The following is a 21479-nucleotide window of genomic DNA, read 5'->3' as shown; positions in this document are numbered from 1 at the left end:
TTCCCCAGTCACTTACAAAGCCTGAGGGACAGGATTAATTTTTTTTTAATCTAGTTACCATTAATATAAATGATCTTTTTGTTTGGATGTGACTTCTGAATTCATAACAGTCTTACTTCAAAGATCTACGACTGGTTTTGAAGTCTGATGCTTTCTTCAAGTTTGAGTTGAGAATTTCTTCCATCTTTATGGAACTAACTTCTAAAGCAGCAAGTCAGTGTAAACTGTTTTTCTAGTTCTGTTTGCACATAATAAATATAACGGAGGCATACTCTCTTGTGGCTGAGCTCTGGCCAATCTCTATTTCTATGGTCAGTTTCACTTTGTCTCAAGGCTGAAGTCTAGCTGAGAATTCCCCTGTGCCAGATGCAGTATTTTTGTATATTATGAAATTAGCCTCTCTAATTTTGAGAAATGCTGAGCCTGTTGCAAAATTGACAGAACGAGCTCTTTGGGGTCTGTTTAATAGAAGTCCTACGTGATAAGTTTTGGGGTGATGAGGGGAGGGGACATTTTGACCACATTTGGCGCAGTGCAGGAGGGCCTGGACGCGCTATTCCCTTCTGTGAACTCACGGTCGGTATTCCCTCTCCGTCCTGTGCCAGAGACGTGAGGTCACTGATCCATAAATGCCCGAGATGGTTTGCCTCGGAGTTGCCGGTGACTTGTAAACAAGTGATGCAATTTTCAGGATAGCACGGTTTCCCCTCCTCCCTTTGTTTCCTCGCTGTTTCCCAGTCAGGTACCAGTATCAGTGTTCAAGTCCGGCTGTCGGTTGTATCACCTTTGCCGAGTGTGTGCTCACAGGAATCCAGTTTTGTGGTGTTATTAATTAACTTTCTGACACTGTCACATCAGGCACTAAAGGTGCTTCCTCCTGCAGTCTACACAAGGGATGTGATGACTCAAGTTTTCAACATCTTTATTGTCATGGGTAGTATTAATTCTGATGTTCATCTTTTATTGCAGTCCATCATGTTAGTTTGGTTTGGTTTCGGTTTGGTTTGTGGTTTCGTTGTTGGTTTTTGGGGTAGCTCAGGGCCTCCTGAAATACTCCAACCACTCTGCTGCATAAATAGTTGTTTCTTTTTCTGTGGAGATGGGAGCCACCAAAAATGCCTCCTTTCCTTATCCTGTAGCAGCCAGATGGCATTTCGTAAGGCTGCGCCGTGCCTCCCTTTGGCTGATGGTTCATTTCCAGTTCTCTTGCCTTTCTGAGAGCTGGAAGGAACCACACCAGGACCACTCACCTCTTTTCGTGTACCCTTCAGAGTGCAGTGAGCTGCAAGGTGTTGCATAAAGCAGCATCTCTGCTTCCAGGGGATCCTTTCTACCCAGCTCTGGAAGTCAGCCCAAAGGGAGCACACGGCTGCTGACGTGGAAGAACGTGAAGGGAAAAACAGGCAAGAACTCTGACCACGTTGCTACTAGCTCTTAGAAGACCTTGGAGATAGATCATGGAGAGCTTAATGATGCAAACATGCTTTGAGAGTTTGACTTCTGCTTGCACCTAACAGGTCCACAAGAGCTCACTTCCAAAAAAACCAACAGGCTTCCAGTTGTGTTTGGAGCCGTTCCAGAAAGCCACTTGGTGTTGCAGGTTCTCGTTGGGTGTCTTGGCCTTCTTGACCCACAGCTTGAAGCCGCTGCTGGAGCCAGCCTTGGAGCCAGCAGGGAGCTCCTGAACTTTGTCATGGTTATGGCAAAGGCTGCAGGTGTTCAGCGCCCTGAATCTGGAGAGCATCTCTCAAGCCACATATAGTTTGTGAGACCAGAAAGAGCTGCCGGCTTATAATGAGTGCTGTGACTTAGGCGCACGGTTTGTAGAGGTTTTAAGGCGTAGTGCATGAGTGCCAGGCTCCTGTTTGGTCACTGGGACAAAACGAGATCTGGGAATGTTGGATGTCCTAAAAAGAGTACAGGGGAGACAACCGGGGAGGAGATGTGGCTCTTCTTGGCCTTGTTTAGCCCCCAGCCCCTCTACACCCCACAAACCTTAGTTACAGCTGTGGGCTTCTGCAGAACGTCACAATGCCTAGTAAATCTTTGGGATATACTTAAAAGCAGGAAAATACTGTGTTGGTTTCTTCTTTTTTGTATACATAGGGCAGCTGCCAGCAGCAGCACCTGCTGGAGTCGAGGGTGCTGAGCAAGGCAGGGTCGTGTCCCGAGCAGCAGTCACAAGGGGAGCTGAGCGGAGCCCGTCTGAAAACTCGGGGGGTTTCTGCTTCTTAGCAAGCTGAAACACAGCTCCCCGTCCCCAGTACTCCTCGCTGTGAGGATGAGGACTGAGGAAGGCTCACCCTGCCTGCAGCTTCTTCAGTTCTTCGTGCGGGGAACTCGTGGAGGAGCCGGTGCCTCTGGAAAGAAAGCACCTGTTGGTACTGTGGGCATCTGAGCGTGATGCTAACCCACGCAACGCTGCCCCTTGCATCTGACAAATGTTTTACAACTTTGACTTCTTTGCAGGTTCTACTTAAATTTGGTGGAGGAGGCTGTGGCTGAGCAGAGAACTAATTTGTTATTTCACTAACTGGAATAATTTACAATGGAAAGAAGCTTTTTTTAGTTAAAAGTTGTGTTTCTGATTACAGCTTCCGGTATTTTACCTCGCAGTCCACAAACACTCTTCTTAAACTTGATTCCTGACAAGTCGCTTTTCTCAATTCTCGCGTTCTTGGACTCCACCAGGGGAAAAGGAAGGCCCTGCTAATATTGCTTGGCTGTTTCCTTCCGGAGGAAGGAGGGGAGAGTTGAGAAAAAGAGGAATGAAGTAAAATGAATTTACGCTTTGCACACGTGCTGAAAGAATAGGCAGGTGTTCTTGGGAATATCTCATTTAAATCTCTGTGTATGTGTTTCGAGAGGATGCGTCCTCACTTAGAGGAGCCAACATCCCATTGCTGGACCTAATCCTGATGGGGCTGGCATCTGAGGGTTACGCGGGCTGCTCCCGGCAGAGCTCTTCCCACGCGGGGAGGCCGAGGGAGCCGGTCGAGCACTGCTCCGCTGCCTGGAAAGATTCAGTCATTTCCACCCAAAGCGAGGAAATAAAAAGCTCGGTCAGCCATTTCATCTGGAGATACCCCGCCCTCCTCCAACAAATACGAAAAAGGGAAAATGTAGGCTTGGGCCCTCACATATCCCAGCAGTTTGCACCCATTCGGGCGATGCGATTGGGGTCGGGGCAGGCAAAATAGAAGTTACCTTTATTTTTTTTTTTAATTTCGGCAGAGGAAGTTATAAGGTTGATGTTGCCCCTTTGATATTTGATTTAACCCACTGACTGCCTGGGAAGGAAGGCGTCTGTTTAGTTTACCTTTGTCCTAGATTCAGTTTTAATATCTCATGTTTAATTGGAGGGGGAGGGGGGGGAGGAATCTTTATTCTTAATGATTCATGCCGCCTCAAAGCACAGTGGTTTCTACTTGTGTGCTGCCTTTCCCACTGGGGGAGGCAAACAAAAGAACAATAATTTCAGACTCCTCCTTCAGTTTCCAAGAGAACCTTAGCTGCTCAGGGATAGCTCTGAATTTTAAAAGCATTTTTTTCTTCCAAATTATGTATTGATTGCACATAAAATAGCAGCACCGTAATATGTAATTTCAAACAAATGCACGGGGGTGCTTGGTTGCTTTTAATGCTCCTCCTTTATTTTTATTTTATTTTTTTTCCTCCAGCAGAAAACAAAAAGTGGATTCTGTTCCCATAAGCCGCTCTTGTAAAATCTGCACAAACATTTATTAGTCTAGACACAAAATATTCTCAGCCGGCCTCAGCCTGACGATGGCAAAAAGAAATAAAAATAATAATAATAATAAAAAAAAAAAAAGAAAAGGCAAGCTAATATTGTACTTGGCTGTGAAAAGGGAAGGGGGGGATCATGCCCCAGGCTAGTGAAGCTGTAACATTTTGCTGGGGCTGCCTGCAACAACAGATGCATCTCGTTCCCCTGGGCTTCCAGTCCTGCCTATTCTCTTCTGCTGAACTTGGCCGCTCGCAAACATTCCCTGTGAGTACCACACCCCGGGCTTCTCCTGGACGCTTTTGATTTGATTGAATGATGGCACCAGGCATGCTCCTCTTCACCAGGCCTGCTCTTCTGCCCCAGAAATCATGTAGCGAATTCATTGATTGGAAAACGTGCAAAATAGGTGGGATCTGGGGTGACTGGTAGAAATCAAAAGGGTTTGAAATAGGCGATGTGACCGCAGCTTAAACCTGCAGGAAGGGAGCATCGACCCGAATGGTTTATCTGAATCTTCAGCTGCAACTTCTGTAAATACCAGCTCCTTCTCCTCATTTGCTACCATGGCAGTTTGCAGACTTTTGCTGAGTTAAAAGGACAAATCATAGTTGTGCGCGTTTGTTTGATCAGGCCTTTACCTCAGCGCTCACGTTCTCAGACTGCTGGGGTTTTATATTTTTGTCATTTTCTTAGAAAATGGCGAATGATGCATATCCCGGCTTCCAGATGATTAGTTCCTTTTGCTCCCAATTTGTGTCAGGCTGCGTTTGGTTGGAAATGAAAATGTAATTGCAAATTCCCCTCAACAGCACAACATGTCTGTGGTATTAATTAAAGCACTGTAAATACGTAGAATATCTGAGAATGCATTCCTTCAAGCATGGCCGTGTTTTTTTAAACTTACAGAGGAGGCAAAATACGGTATTTAGGCTTAGTAGATGAAATGTATTGCTTCTGTGGTGGCAGATCCGTGTCTTGAGATTTTAAACCTGGTGTATCTCATGCTCAAGCCTTCAAAGGAGATGTTACATAGACAATAAAACGTCCTGCTTTTCGGGGAGGGCTCTCCTTAGGTCACTCAGAAAACGCCTTCAGTCTTCACTCACTGCAGCATTCACAAAGTGAATGCCTTCCTGTAAGGTTAGTCACCGATGGCCACTCATTCCATGCTTTCACTAAGAAAAACCTTCGCAGCTTTGAATCTGAATTTCCTGCCCCGCATTTAGGTGAGCCCGGAGCGGCGTCAGGCATTGCTGGGCTCCTCGTCCGGCGGCGATGGTGAAGTGAAAGATGCCAAAAGTGAAGTTTGACAGTGAGCTCGGGGGCTTGTGCTGGCCCGGTGGCTCTCTAAGCCCCCGTGTCTGAGCAGCGGGAGCATCCGAGCAGCACAGGACGGAGCTCAGCAAGAGGCTGGGGTCAGGGCACTGCTGCAAATAGCAATGCTTTGCTGGCTGCAGAAGTTAACCAGGTACACAGCGCTGTTTTACTACATGGTGGAGACCTACGGAGAGTGTTTCTGCCCTCCTTTTTAGCTGAAACATCCCCAGATTCTAAGGGGAAAAGGAATAGAAGGGACTTGCGGAGCAATGTTCTAGTGAAACCCAGCCTTCCTAAAGAAGCCTGCCTGAATAATTCCTGTGAATAACAGACTGTTCAGCTATTTCTTAACATAGAAACGGTGCTGACTGCTTCTTCAGAGTAACATAAGTTAGTGATGCTACTGAAATAGTTGTGGTTCAGACGTAGATCTGATTTCTCCTAAGCACGCTGAATTCACAGCTGTTGATCCTCCAGCGGAGGCTTTGCAATTGAACACCTGGAGAATAGGTAAATTTCCCGCTGTTGTTCTCCTCTCCTCTTGTTTTGTTTTGTTTTGTTTTGTTTTTTTTTTTCCTAGTAGCATAGGCTTAAGACTCTGAAGAAACGGGCTGCTTTTTTTCATTTCCAACACTGGCTGTTCCTTTTGAGCCCCGCCTTCTATTTTTGCAGTCACAAGATATGTGAATGTAAATTCCTGGGAGAGAGGTAGAAAACTCTGTTTCAACTGGTGTCTTTTTCGGCTATGTGGGGAGACCAAATAGGGTGGTTTTGAATCTTCTGGCTCTTATTCAGAGCAGCAGCATGTGGAGGGAGACAGATGCGTGTGCTTTTTTAGTGCAATGGCTTCAGAAGCAAGAGGGGAAAAAACACTTTCTCTGGGAGCTGGAGAAGGTGTCCTAATTGCAGGAGAGGTTTCTAAATGGCATATCTCTGCGAGTGTTCCTGTAGTCTGGAGGTTTTTGTTTGTTTGTTTGCCTTTGGAAGGTTTTACTGTTAATCTTCACGTCCTTCAGCAGAAGTGAGAAATGTGATTTTATTTTGTGCAGTGTCGCGGACCCTCCGAAATCTACTGGGAAGGATGAATACCTCGCACAGTACCAATGTGATGACAGTGGAGACAAGGAGAAACCAAGAAGATCAAAAGAACGTGACCTTATTTCAAAAGAAAACGTTTTGTACGGCAAAGAGTCTTCTGAGCCTGGTGAGAAATTGCGGCAAACTTCCTCTCTCAAGTGTGACACTGAATGTAGCTCTAAAAAGCTTTCCTCCTCAGCTATTGCAGAGAAATGCCAAGGTAGAAAGGACAAGACTAAAAACACTGAGAAAGAGCATTACCAAAGCAAGAGGGAACATGCTCCTAGTGAAGAGAAGGAGAGTCAAAAAGCAGGTCCTTCCAGCGGCCAGGTTCAAAAGGCGTCACGCTGGAGCTCCGAGTTCGGCAGCATTCCGAGACCGTTTTGGCGGTTGTGGAGACGGCCCTGGCTGAGGTGGCTGCTGCTGTTGCTGCTGTCCCCTCTGTCCTCGCTGTTGCCGCTGTTGCCGCTGTTCCCGGACCTTGGAGACCTCCGGCGGCTCCCTGTGACAGGCCCTGTGGCCCCGGGGAGCTGCCCGCCGCCTCGTCGGCCAGCCCGGCAGCAATCCTGCCAGCACAGAATAGCTCACTGCGTTTCAGGGTAAAGTGACAATTAATTTCTATTTCCTGGCCTGGGTGCTGCTTCCTTCTTTAAGGAAGCTTCAAGGTTAAAGGTTAAGCTCAGTTATGTCAGGGCCCAAGTCCGTTTCGTGAAGGGGCTCTTGTACGAAAGCTTAAGCTGGGATTGACTCTCTGCTAAGCGGAGGCCAAACGTGTACCTACTGAGAAGCAGGTCCTAAGTGATAACATTTTCTAAAGAGACTGCTAAACACATCTGAACAGTGCTGCTGCAGAACTCTGAATGGGGGGATAGCAACTGTCTTAACTGATCTGGAATCTTGAGTTTACTTTTCAGTGGACAAGAGGTGTGTCTCTCAAGGCAAACAAAGAGAGGAGTAACACCCGATACTCATGTCAACATAAATTTATGCTCAGAGCGTAGGTGTAGGAACAGCATCGGTATGTATATGGAACATCGGGAGAGGAAGCTCTGTCGGTATTTACAGTTTTTCTACTACCTTGTCAGAGAGACGTTATCTCCACATTAGAAATGGATGTATTTTGAAACGGTGGTGGTGGATCGGATTTCTTCTTTCTAGTGTTAATATTTGCTCTTGAATCGTACTTAATACCTGGTAACACCTCAATCAGTTGTCAAAAATAAACTTAAAAATGTGTAAGGCTTATCTCGTTGGTCAGTATAAAGATCAAGGCTTTTTTCCTTTTTCCTTTTTCCTTTACCTTTTCCTTTCTTCCCCAGTGTTGTTTTTCTTTTCTCCTTCTCACTACAGTCTTAATTTTGTTTCTTGTCCCTTAAGTGTGTTTTCAGTGTGTTGCTGAAACATTTTCTCTTTCAATCCGAAAAAAGGAGCTGTCACTGGTGAAGATCGGAGCTTATCTGAAAATCCCTGAGCCCAGGAGCTGTCACCTTAGTCTTCCAATCGGACAAGGACGACTTCATTTCTCGTGTAAATGCATTTTTCAGGTTTGCGTATTGTTTTTTCAGGAACGGAAAGTGTGTATAGAATGGATTTAAAATCAATCTTAAATGTAAAATGTCAAGGGAAAAAAGTTCTAGTTACAACCTCTGCACACAATTTGCCAGCTGTGGGACTAGGAGTTTTCTTATTTACTGTGTTTTGTTTAACGTGTCTGAAGTTTAATGGATAGCAATCAAGGCGTGCTAGAAATCTGAAAGCACTTTATGCTTTGTTCTCTCAGTCATTTTGGTATAACAAACTAGCTTATGTTTTAAACGCTCCATTAGGTTAGTGGTTTCCCTATAGGTAACAAGTCCCTGTGTGCTACAGTAAGACAGTAACAAAACATGAAGTATAGAAGTTCATCCTGTCATGGATGCTTCTGCCTACGGACACACAATTATGCTTATTTAAAGCGGTATCACCTTGAAACCTAATCAGCATTTTAAAAAGGACTTTGTAGCAGTTATTGGCTTTTGTCCTGGAGGGCTGAGGTTTGTTTTGTTTTGTTTTACATTCAGCATTTCCGTTTCTAGCTTACATTGCCCTGTTGTTTTGCATGAGGAAAACGTGCAACTTTACAAAGCAGAACGGAAAGAGCTGCTTTTTAGTCTAACGTTTCAGTTTTTTGTAGGAGTTTTAAATGTGGTAGGAGTAAAACACCAGAAGTACTGCTGCCAAAGTTATATTCAAACTCGTATTTCGTGGAGAAGCAGAAGAAGCCCAGGGAGAAATAAATTTGCAAACGTGCTCTTCATGCTCTCCTTTCCCAAGATTTCTCTGAGATATAGCCCATCCTCTGTGGGTTTTGAGGTATATGGTTCCCAGGAGTGAGAAGGAGGGCCAAACATCTCTCTTCTTGGATCTCAACATGCCAGGGCTTTAGTGTACTGCCACTTACGGCTCCGCTTTTTCACCTGGAAAAAGCGACCACATGATGTAGACTGAGGAGCCCTCACAAATTAACTTGCTATCACAAAGTGACGCCCAGAAAAGGTGTATTTAAAAGCTAGGCTCATTATAGAATAACAACAAACCCCTCATGATTGGTGCAGTAGACAGTGAGGTAGAGGGCGATCCCTGGAAAGACAGAAGAAAAGGAGCAGTGAGTTCTGGGTACCTTTGTGCACACGAAACAGAAAAACGCAGGCAGTGAAGTAATAGTGTTCCATTACTAATGCCAGCAATAGATAATTGCAACAATTATCTATTAGATCATAGGTAATAATTAACAGATAATTGTGCAACTCTGGAAATCAATAAATAACTGATTCCCCTCAGAGAATGTCTTCTACATTTTTATATTAAAAAGACTCCAGAGTTGTAATAGATTAAAATCCTACGGAAGTGAAAGAAATGGCATCAGCCACTAGTTCTGCAGAAGCTAAAAGTAATACCAATAGAGTTTAGATGGAAATTTTCACTTTGTGTGTTTAGTTTGGGGATTCTTTTTAAATCATTCATACCAGCGATTTAGTTCTTAAGGCTGTTTCTTTGAGATTAAGTGACAGGACTTCTGCTATTCTTTTCTTCTTGGAATGCTTCTTGATATTCTTACGTCAACCAGAACTTCTGTCTCTGTCGCAGATGTCAACAATGACCGTAGTTAAGAAGCCCAAATCTTCAAAGTCTAAAAAGCCCTCTTCAAGGCGGTCTGGCAAATCCAAGAAACCAAGTACTAAAATACTGATGTCACGCACCGCAAACTGGGGCCAGATACCGCCTGCAGAAGATTCAAGCCAAGTCTCTGTGGCCCAAGGACGTGGAGGTGCTATTTACTGTAGATCATCTGAAAAATCTAAGGCTTTTGCCCCAAGAGATCTAAGTAAGTGTGAGCTTTATCCTGACTCCATTTTCTTCAAAGCAAAAGTAGAAAATGCAGTTCTTACTTGTTGCACTGATAGAGAAGGGGACTAGTGTGAACAAAGACTTCAAAAGCGAATCCCCTAAGGCAACTGAAGTGACTGATGTTACAGAAATTAATTTTGATATATTTACAGTCAACAGAGAAATATGGGGAGCTTTTTGTAATGCACAGATTCATCCCTGTCTTTTCCGTTTTGCAAAGAAAAGTGTTTGATTGTTGCTATTCACAGCTTCCATTTTTCACACGTTTTTTGAATGATAACATTGCTCAGGAAAAGATCTGGTATCTGTAGGGGTACCGTCATTCCTAGTTACTAGTTTTTACCTTTTTTCCGTATAATTTCAAGTCTAAGCTTGTGGTTTAAGTTATAATAAGGAAAAAAACAGTAGTTGAGTTAATCAGGTTAAAGATTATAGATGGAGAGGAACTTGGCATTAGGTACTACAAACAGAATGGCAGTTAGCCTTGCCTTAGAAAAATTAAAATGGTTGACGAAAGCTGTTTTTTTGTTTTTTTTTTTTTTCCCCAAAACATTGTGTTGACCAGCCAATTTGAATTTGGCGGTATTAAAGCTGTCTGCAATAATTTTCTTCTGGCTTGGATTGTAGCTAGCTCCTCTAGGTGCTCCTGCAGAATAGTATTTTTTTAAATACCTTGCTTAGAAACAAACAAACAAAATCTCTTTTTAAATTTAACTTTCTTGCAGTCGTTAATGATGGAATTGCTCCACCACAGAGCATTCTTTTTCCACCTGAGAAGATTTGTATGGATTGGCGAGAAACACAAAGTGTTGGAGTTGGCCTGTACAATCTTGGCAACACATGTTTTCTTAATGCTACTCTACAGTGTTTGACCTACACACCCCCACTTGCCAATTACATGCTTTCTCTCGAGCACGGCCAGTCATGTGAGTACTTTCTAAGAGTATTTCAAATCTGTTGGACAGCTCTGAAGGTGAAAGAACAGCAGTGATTCTGAGACAAGCTTATTTGCCTGATTTTACCTGTAGAAGCTGGCTTTGAGCACTGTATTAGCAGTGGGCTCCGAATAGCATACGGAGTGCAATTAATGCACTGTTTGTTTAATGAATGAATTTATTTATTTATTTATTTATGTATTTATTAAAGGATCATTTATTGCTTCGTGGGAATAATGAAGTGCATTGGACAGTAATGCATTTAGTAGTAATTTTAGAGAGTAATACATTTTTCAGCCTGTGGAGTTCACATTCCTGTCAGCCTTTACAAATGTGACTTTGCAGTAGTCTTTTAGATTTCTCATCACAAAATGCATTTGAATACAGGCTTAGTGGATATTTTTATTCTGTAAAGTTGTGTGAAATGAAATGTTACAAGACTGTTGGGACATTGGCATCTTGGGAGAATAGAATGTAGCAAGGAGAGTGGATATCGTATCTATAGTTTAAATTTTACTTAGATGTTTGTTTGTAGTTATGGATATTTTGCTGGACTGGGATGCTTTCCTCTTTCACTCTTCAGGTCGTGAACAAGATTTTTGCATGATGTGCACAATGGAGACTCACATTAACCAGGCCCTGCGTTGCACTGTTGATGCCATCGAGCCTACGCATGTTATCAGTAATCTCAGTCGTAAGTGGCTTCAGATGTGTTTCTTTTCGATAGCTTGTAATCTTCAAATACTTATTTGATGTGTATAAGTGGTTTTAACACTAGAAAGAAGAGAGATTTTAGAAATACAAGAATGATTTCATTTTTAAATGAGGTGAATACTATCATCTTCTTCTTTAGGAATAGGACAACATTTCCGTTTTGGCAGTCAAGAAGATGCACACGAGTTCTTGCGCTATACTGTTGATGCTATGCAGGAAGCGTGCTTGAATGGAAGCACCGAGTAAGCATAAACAAGTTCACTTTCATACATTCTCTAGCACCTTCTAGTCCTTTATTTACTATCAAAAATGATCTCTAGCACCTTTTAGTGCCTTATTTACTATCAGCAACGAAAGTCTACATCATCCTTAGTTTTCATAAAACTCTTTGAAGAGTTAACTCTGCGCCTTAAATCTTCTGAGGTCTGATTATAATTTATTTCCAGATTGGACAGATCTTCTCAAGCTACCACAATCATTCATCAAATATTTGGAGGATTTCTAAGATCGAGAGGTACTTTAAAAAATATTCCTGTCCTTAGAACTGATCTGTGTCTTTTGTCGGTAGTAAAGCAGTCTGTAGTTTGTCTAAAGTAGTATCTGGCAACAACTTGAATTTGGACAGTTAGTCTCCTTCACATAAGGTTAAGCATTTATATTTTGCTTCCAGTGAAGTGCTTGAATTGCAAAGCAGTTTCGGATACGTATGAGGCATTTCTTGATATCACTTTGGATATAAAGGTAAGATGTTTTCTAAATATAATTCATGATGTTTAAGTACATGCCTAACTTTCTAAATTAAACTTGTTTACCTTAAAAAACCAAACCACATATAATGTTAAAACGTAAGAGCTTGGTGGTGCTAAGGAAGTGGATTGGACTTTGTCCTTCTGTGGAACCCATGTAAATAGTCTCCACATTTGCATTGGGTTTAAGGGGAAAGAATTCTCTTTCTGCAAAAATTATAATGCTGTCATACTTCTCTGTTGTTCTACCCCAATGTACATCTAATTGTTAGACTGATGAATTTGTCCCCAGTATTGATGACAAAGCACACTATAGGTGCTGTCTAGGCTACTGGAAAAGTATTTGTTCCGAAGTCAAATGACTTCCAGGTGAGGTCAATGCTGAGCATGCTCTTTCTGCCTCCTTCTTCACAGTGCTCATAGTAGATCGCTGGAGTATGTTAGTAAGATTCTCTTACAAACTACTAGTACGTTTCTGGAATTTTGAATTTACGGTGACTTTACGCTCTTCTTTCTCGCTCCTCTAGGCGGTTTCATCTGTTACCAGAGCTCTGGAACTCTTTGTGAAACCTGAAGAGCTGGGTGGAGAGAATTGCTATAAATGTAGCGAGTAAGATTTTGACGAATTAGGTCTTAATCCTAGATGTCAGTTTTATATGTTGCATGACTCTGTTGGACTACCTCTAAACTTTGGATCTACTTACGAGTTTTGTGGAAGTTTATAAAACACTTGGATTTTTGTTTCTTTGGAGGGGGGAAGTCTTGTTCAGAGGCATTCCCTATGGGTTTGCAATTCTCTGGCTCGTATTTTGCCATCAGAATTCAAAAAGAGATACTTTTGTTCTTTCTATTTATTAGCTCTCGACAGTACTTTTCTTGATGTAAACTGCCCAGTTTCCGTTGTTCTCTGGGCTAGTGGCTAATTTTCACTGCTTACACTGTAGGTCCTACCTTGGAGCGGGCAATGTATCAAACTGAACTATTGTGTTTCAAAGGATGGCAGACAGTTTCAGTGTCTTTCCAGACAAGCTCAGTACATGAAGACTTCCTACTGTTAAATGTCTCCCTCCTGTAGAATGACCATGTGCTTCTGTTGTATTTTTGATGTTGATAGACGACCTATGTTGGAGATTATTTGCAATTTCTAGTCCTGGGGACCAAGGCTCTCTCGTTCCACTTTCATTATTTGTATTTCCCTTGAAAGCTGAAAGAATGTATCCAGGATTGGAGTTCAAATAGCCACTTTTGTAGACCAAGAAATGGTACCTTGCCATCCAACCTGGTAATACCCTTTCGTGAGAGATTCCTGTTCCTGCTATGCCCGGGGTTTTGGGAGAATTTACCTTCTTCACTGTATTAACAAACCTGACACGCAGTGCATGGGTTTATGAAAAGAAAAAAGACCAACCTATTATGCAAGTAAATGTCATTCAAATAGCATAGGCATGCGTGAGACATTAAAACGAGTTTGTTTTGGGGGCGAAAAAAGAAGATGCCTTCAAACACTTATCTCTGCTTGTTTTTAAGGTGTAATAAGATGGTTCCTGCATCCAAGAGATTTACCATACACCGTTCTTCCAAGGTTCTCACAATATCACTGAAAAGATTTGCAGATTTCACAGGTGGAAAGATCAACAAGGTATATTTACCACTGTAATGCAACTATATCATTGTGTAATGGGACATCCCCCAAAGCTGAAAGTTGTTTATATTTTCAGACAGTAATTGTAGACTAACGACTATGGCTTATTCTTTCTCTTAATATCAATAAAGTTCCCGCTTGACAAGAAGCATATGCTTTCCTCTGAGAAGGCTGATTCATCAGGAAACAGTTCTCTGCAACTTCTAGTCTTAAACATTGTTTATGGGAAGACTTATTTGTAGTGAATCAAGAAATATCTTCTAGAAATATATTCTAGAAATAAATTCTAGTCTGTGTTTTTTGGAAGTGTTTTTCTCTGGCTAGTCCACGAAGTACTCTGGGATAATTTTCTATCTTCTTGGTCTCTCTTTAGGAGGTGAAATATCCGGAGTATTTGGACCTGAGAGCCTACATGTCACAGTCAATGGGAGAACCACTGCTCTATGCCTTATACGCGGTGCTGGTACATCACGGTGTCAGCTGTCACTCAGGACACTATATATGCTATGTAAAGGTAGAAGTCAACAGCATTTCTAACAGAGTAAAGGTTGTGCTGGCAAACCAGTGAAAGCGTGACTAGCAGCTACTGTTTCTAGGGAAAAAGATTTCATTATATTTTTATTTGACACGTGTGTATTTTGTTCCTATCCGTGATTTCATTTGGAACACGTGCAATTCACCTAAAGAAATGGTTGTCTTTATTTGCAGGCTGGTAATGGACTTTGGTATCAGATGAATGATGCTAAAGTAGTCCGTACTGACATTAAGAGAGTTCTTGGTCAGCAAGCTTACATACTTTTTTATATCAGGTAATAACAAATCTTAACATGTGTTCAGAAGAGATTTACTTTCCTGTTATTGATATTTTTCTGTTTTGCAAGTGTTTTTCTTGCTATCCCAGGGAAAGATTATTATTTGTCTAATTCAGTTCTGTCTAACCTGAAATTCTCTGTGTCATTTATTATCTTTTGTTGCTTGGCCTGAAACTGCAGCACTTGTGTAAATTGCTATCTATGTGTTACCTGTAGCTGGCTAATTTAGAGAAGGAGAAAAATGAAGGTCATCTGTCGTGTAAGAATGAATTATTGTTCTGAAAGTGATAGTCTTAGTAGGAAGACTGTTCTCTCCTTTTCAGTTTGTAGTCTTGGCGAAGCCTTCTGTAGAGAAGGCTTCCATATCGTATGAACTGTTCCTCTAAAATTATAGGATGGGATTTAATCCAAGAGTAGGCTGAAAGAAAAACTAAACTCCGATCACTGCTCTTTTCTGAAGGCGCTATGATTTGACACTTGGAGAACGTGCGTTTTACTTGCCAGCACCATCTTATCCCTGTTCATTCCCTCCTGGTCAGCAGGGGGCTAATAGTAAGCAGGCTGGATTTATGGGACCACGACTTCTTCCTCATATGATTAAGGTAATTCAGGGAAGTGGGAGGGCAGGTAACGGCACCAAACTGCTAGTGGGTTTGGGGTTTGGTGTGGGGTTTTTTGTTTGGTTTTCAGCATCTTAGTTTTGTTTTCCTTCCCATGCTGCAGCTTTCTTCACAGCCTTCATGCTACAGCCAGAGTCATTCAAACAGTGGTTACTGCTAAATTGTGCAGCCATGCGACTCCATTACTTAATACCTCCAAGACAGCTTTCTAAAGCACAGAGAGCTACGCTCTTTGACAATTTAAGCAGAGTGTACTAATCCTCGAATCATTTAAAAGAGGACTTGTTTTTCCTATCGTCGTCACTTTAGCTAAGACAGGGAAAACTAATTGTCTTATTCCTGAGCACCAGAACAATTACTTCAGGCTTTTCAGGGTATGTTTAAAGGGGAAAATAAATATATTTGGGAATAGCAGCAGGTAATGTTAAGTTGTTTGGCTGGTTTTCAAAGATGATGTTAATTTGATTCCAATCGGCTGTAAACCAAAAGCAGGAATTGAATACGCTTATTGGACTTGCATTTATCTTTAAAGGGCAGTGTGTTTTTCTTTGTAGGTGTTAAGACCATTTGTAGAAATACTCAGTAGGAGAGTTTTGTGTTTCAAAATGTTAAATGCAGTGTTTGCGTTAATCCATCTTGCCATTTCTTCTTTTTAAATACAGAATTCAAGCCGTTTAAATGGAAATGGATCCATAAAAGAGGACGCAAAGACCACTGGTGTCACCCTAAAAAGGCCATCTTCAGCACCACCGATGGCCTGTGTTCAAAACCAGACAATTACCAGGCCTTCAATTACTGATCCGTCAAGAAAACAGAAGATCACCACCAGTATTCACAATAAATTGCCTGCTCGTCGGACTGTGTCACAGCCTGACTGTCTTAGCAGTGCTGCGGAGGACGAAGATCTCTACCAGGCTGTTCCTTCATCCACAATTACAAATTCGGTAATGCAAATGAAGCAAATGCAAACAAGCAAAAAAGTTTCTGATGAGATTTTTGTGGAGCCAACAGTGAATGAAAATCCTAAACTCAGCTCTGATAACACAGTCCCTTACGGTGCAGAATCTTCAGGAAAATCTGAGGAGGAGTCAAAGGGCTTATTTAAAAGGAATTGCAATGCAATGTCCTCTAATGGAATTTTGGTTGGAAAGGTAGTCCGTACATTGCAGCATTCCGGTTCTTCCTGTCAGAATGCTGACGAAGGAAGATCCCAGCATGAGCTGCCAAAAACCGATTCACTAAATGGTGCTATTAGGTTAGTTAATGAATCGAAAGAAAACGGACTGAAACTTGATGATTCCACTTGCTGAGTTGAACCTGTTAAACCTTCTGAGATGTTCTTTTCTAAAACAAATGGATTGCTTGAAACATAGATTTGCTCCATCGAGAATTTCTCACCTATGATGTATTCGGGAGTGTTTATTGTGTTCCTAATTCAGGTGAAATACTGAGAAAACACAGCACAAATGTGATTGTAAGACTTTGTGGTATTATCCCATTAGAATTTGCAGACCTGAGCTTACATTAGAACTTGTCAACTTAAGCTCAGCTGAGATAAAAATTCCTAAGTTTCATAAAGTAGATTTTGGGAGGTGAGTTGGGGTTATCTTTGAAGTGTAGATAATGCATACAACTCAAAACGGTCTTGCTTACCATTTAATGGAGAAATTCTGACAAGACTAGTCCTCAGTACTACTACAAATAGTATTTTTTTGTCTGCTGACTTGTGCGTTTTGATTGCAGATGCCTGGAGCTATGCCTTCAGTCAATCGAGAAATCATCACGGAGTCCCTCACAGCCAGCCAGCTGAACAGCTTGTCAGAGGAAACGAGGTAAAATGAGCACAGTCTGATTAAGACAAGACCTTATGGAAGTTCGTTACGGTTTTATCTGTCTACTAATAGTATTTAATGGAAGGATTTAAATTAGTACAATTCCATACTGTATGTCCAGCGTTACGAACAGAACTAATGATCAGCACTGAGCATATCACTCTGATGCAGGTTGGTGCCTCAAGGAGAACTTGTGTTCCTTCATAGAATGTTTTTCCATTTTTCTCCACTGTCTGGAGAAACACTGGCTGTTCCCCGCTCGCCCCTATGCCTTTTTTCTCAGAGCAGCAGGTGGAAGGAGACGGATGCATTTGCTTTTTTAGTGCAATGGCTTCAGAAGCAAGAGGGGAGAAAGCACTTTCTCAGGGAGCTGGAGAAGGTGTCCTAATCACAGGAGAGGTTTCTAAATGGCATATCTCTGCGAGTGTTCCTGTAGTCTGGAGGTTTTTGTTTGTTTGTTTGCCTTTGGAAGGTTTTACTGTTAATCTTCACGTCCTTCAGCAGAAGTGAGAAATGTGATTTTATTTTGTGCAGTGTCGCGGACCCTCCGAAATCTACTGGGAAGGATGAATACCTCGCACAGTACCAATGTGATGACGGTGGAGACAAGGAGAAACCAAGAAGATCAAAAGAACGTGACCTCATTTCAAAAGAAAACGTTTTGTACGGCAAAGAGTCTTCTGAGCCTGGTGAGAAATTGCGGCAAACTTCCTCTCTCGAGTGTGACACTGAATGTAGCTCTAAAAAGCTTTCCTCCTCAGCTATTGCAGAGAGATGCCAAGGTAGAAAGGACAAGACTAAAAACACTGAGAAAGAGCATTACCAAAGCAAGAGGGAACATGCTCCTAGTGAAGAGAAGGAGAGTCAAAAAGCAGGTCCTTCCAGCAAGAGGAGGTGTTCTCAGAGCGTGGAAGTTGTTCATCAAAAGCGTCACAAGCAGGAGCACTGGGAGGGAAGCAGGTGCAGATCTTTCCCTGGTGAAAGAAACAGCCCTGAGAATGGCAGAAGAGCAGTCAAATATTCAAAGTACAGATCTGGCAGCGGAGGAAGATCAGAACAAGGTAGCAATAGATATTACCGATCCAAAGGGGAAAGAAGTTGGAGCAGAGAAAGATACTATCGAGATGAAGCACGGAGGTGGGAAAGTTGTAGCTATTACAATGATTACTATTCACCTCATGCGACAGGAGACAGTAGAGAGAGAAAGTTCTCTCACGGCGATGCAGCCTTTGACAAATGGACTGCAACTTACTACGGCAGGTCACATAAGCATTATCATTACAAAAGTGGATGGCCTCACGGTTCCCTCTTGAGAGATGAAGATGGACGTCGCTTTAGCACACCCCGAGCAGACTTGCATCGTTGCTCGGTATCTCAGCAACATTCTGGAAGACATTCTCGTGAAAGACATGCGCTTCCACCTGTGTCAGCTCATTTGGAGAACTGTCGCCAGAAAAATGAAACAGAAGGAAACAGAAAAAGAAAATCTACCCGTGCAGAAGGTAGTGAAAGTGAAATAGAAAGGAAAGACAGAAAGATAGAAAAGGAGCTTTTAGGTGGTGAAAAAAATGCAAAAATATCACAAGTTCTAGAAGAAAAAGAAGTCTAAGGATAAACATGGAGAGAAGGATTCCAAGTAAGCAAGGATTCCAGCATACTCCGCATTTTTTATCCTAATTCTTTTCTGGGTGCTTCTCATGTATTCCTTCTTTTTTTTTTTTTTTCTCCTTTTTTTTTTCTTCTCTTTTTTTCTTCATCTTTTTTTTTTTTTTTTTTTTTTTTTTTTTTTTGGTAGTTTCTAAGTTACTTAGATAGCATCAGCTGGCTGGGGATCATGTTGTTAGGTTGATCAGTGAAGATAGGAAAGCTATTGCTGAATTGTTTCAGAGCACTAGCTTTGGACCACATAGTTGGAAACACATCCGTACACCATTCTGGATTAGGTTAAAAGTTTTTTTCTGCTTGCACGTATTCCAGAGCTAGCCATTGTTAATGATCTGTGTACAAACCAGGACCTATGGTCCTCCAATCTGAGGGCTTAAGTTTGCTACATCTAAAGTAAGTTGCGTGTGCACAAAGCACCACAAAATAGCTGACATGCTGCAAATCATCACCTGTGGTAAAATAAATAAAGTTTCATATAGGCAACAAGTGCCACATCTTTTTTTCTCTTTTAAACTTGCATGTTTCTTTCAGACTTCACGATTTGTGCTTCTGTGTGCTCCACTTTGACAATGCCAATCCCAAGCGTAAAACAAGAAGAAAAAGGAGAAGAAAAAGAAGAAAAAAGAGAAACAGCAGGAAAGTGAAAGGCTCCTTGGAACACTTAGATCCTCGTTTCCAGAAGATAACGCGGGAGAAGAAGGAAGAATCCCATCCTCCAGATGGCTCTTCATGTGAGCAATGCAGAAGTGAGAGCAGTAAACAACCTTACAAGGAAGGGAAGCCTTCCAGTGCAGGCGAAAGCAAGAAATACACCTCCGTCTCATCCAACGAGTGTATTAAAGGTAAGCGGCCGCAGTGTGTTTGAGGAATTCCTTTTCTATTAATGTAGAGATTATTTCCAACAGTCTTGAAGTGCTTGGTGACTTAACAGTCTGCTGGATATTAAAAAAAAAAGCTGATGGACTTTTTCTTTCCGTTTTTAAATGACCACTAGGAAAGAATGCCTGAAATAAAGAGGTGAAAGGCAAATAGTTTTCATTTGGTGTGATGATTAAGTGGCAAACAAGAGGAAGAGTTGCAAGATCCCTTCTTAAATTCAGTCCAGCCAAGTAGGAAAAGTAAACGTGGACAGCTGTATCTTGGCAAAGAAGATAGTAGGGAGCAAGGAGGTTTAGCAGTCAAGATGGAAGGTGATGCCATGAGGCTTACAGGCTAGTAATGTTCTAGTGAAACCCAGCCTTCCTAAAGAAGCCTGCCTGAATAATTCCTGTGAATAACAGACTCTGTTCAGCTATTTCCTAACATAGAAACGGTGCTGACTGCTTCTTCAGAGTAACATAAGTTAGTGATACTACTGAAATAGTTGTGGTTCAGACGTAGATCTGATTTCTCCTAAGCACGCTGAATTCACAGCTGTTGATCCTCCAGCGGAGGCTTTGCAATTGAACACCTGGAGAATAGGTAAATTTCCCGCTGTTGTTCTCCTCTCCTCTTGTTTTGTTTTGTTTTGTTTTGTTTTCCTAGTAGAATAGGCTTAAGACTCTGAAGAAACAGGCTGCTTTTTTTCATTTCCAACACTGGCTGTTCCTCCTGAGCCCCGCCTTCTATTTTTGCAGTCACAGGATATGTGAATGTAAATTCTTGGGAGAGAGGTAGAAAACTCTGTTTCAACTGGTGTTTTTTTCGGCTATGTGGGGAGACCAAATAGGGTGGTTTTGAATCTTCTGGCTCTTATTCAGAGCAGCAGCATGTGGAGGGAGACAGATGCGTGTGCTTTTTTAGTGCAATGGCTTCAGAAGCAAGAGGGGAAAAACACTTTCTCTGGGAGCTGGAGAAGGTGTCCTTATCGCAGGAGAGGTTTCTAAATGGCATATCTTTGCGAGTGTTCCTGTAGTCTGGAGGTTTTTGTTTGTTTGTTTGCCTTTGGAAGGTTTTACTGTTAATCTTCACGTCCTTCAGCAGAAGTGAGAAATGTGATTTTATTTTGTGCAGTGTCGCGGACCCTCCGAAATCTACTGGGAAGGATGAATACCTCGCACAGTACCAATGTGATGACAGTGGAGACAAGGAGAAACCAAGAAGATCAAAAGAACGTGACCTTATTTCAAAAGAAAACGTTTTGTACGGCAAAGAGTCTTCTGAGCCTGGTGAGAAATTGCGGCAAACTTCCTCTCTCGAGTGTGACACTGAATGTAGCTCTAAAAAGCTTTCCTCCTCAGCTATTGCAGAGAGATGCCAAGGTAGAAAGGACAAGACTAAAAACACTGAGAAAGAGCATTACCAAAGCAAGAGGGAACATCACGGAACATTTTCCGTGATTTTCTTCCTGAGCAGAAGTGTGCAGTACTCCTTTTCCATTAATGTAGAGATTATTTCAAACAGTCTTGAAGTGCTTGATGACTTACCAGTCTGCAGATGTATTATCAAACCAAAAAAAAAAACCCGACTTGGTAGACTATTTTTTTCCCACTTTTGAATGACTACTAGGAAGAAGGTTGTTCCGGCATCAAGAAAGTCATGTGGAATGTAACAAAATTTACTGAACCAGTAAATAAAAACTATATTTTTCTATTAGTTCCATTGTTTCAACTCTTCTGACGCTTATGGATGGCACAGATAACAGAGGGGAGATCGTGGTAATCGGAGCTACCAACAGACTGGATTCTATAGATCCTGCTTTACGAAGACCAGGACGCTTTGGCAGAGAGTTCCTCTTCAACTTGCCAAATAAAGAGGTGAGAACTTAAATTGAATGTTAGTGCTACCATGGCAAAGTCCAACTTTATAGGAAAAAAAAATAATTGACAACTTGAACAAAAGAGTGATATGTGGAGACACTGCGTTGTTCCATGGAGGGCAAATCTGGTACTGGATATATATGGTCAGGATGATACCACCAAGTAGTTAGGTCTATAATCAAACCTTTCATTCTCAAAGTTGTACCTGTTTGCTTAATTATTTAGTCCACTTGGGCGTTTTCATCA

General features: G+C 41.9%; 1 pseudogene; it reads left to right on the top strand.

The window, feature by feature from the left end:
- Nucleotides 1–6325: 6325 nt before the first annotated feature.
- Nucleotides 6326–19375, top strand: LOC139998827 (ubiquitin carboxyl-terminal hydrolase 42-like; annotated as a pseudogene).
- Nucleotides 19376–21479: the final 2104 nt, after the last annotated feature.

This window comes from Anas platyrhynchos, chromosome 16 (genome assembly GCF_047663525.1).
Source record: "Anas platyrhynchos isolate ZD024472 breed Pekin duck chromosome 16, IASCAAS_PekinDuck_T2T, whole genome shotgun sequence".
Classification (NCBI taxonomy): Eukaryota; Metazoa; Chordata; class Aves; order Anseriformes; family Anatidae; genus Anas; species Anas platyrhynchos.
The sequence above is the reverse complement of the archived record's forward strand: the minus strand, read 5'-3'. Positions and strand labels throughout refer to the sequence as shown.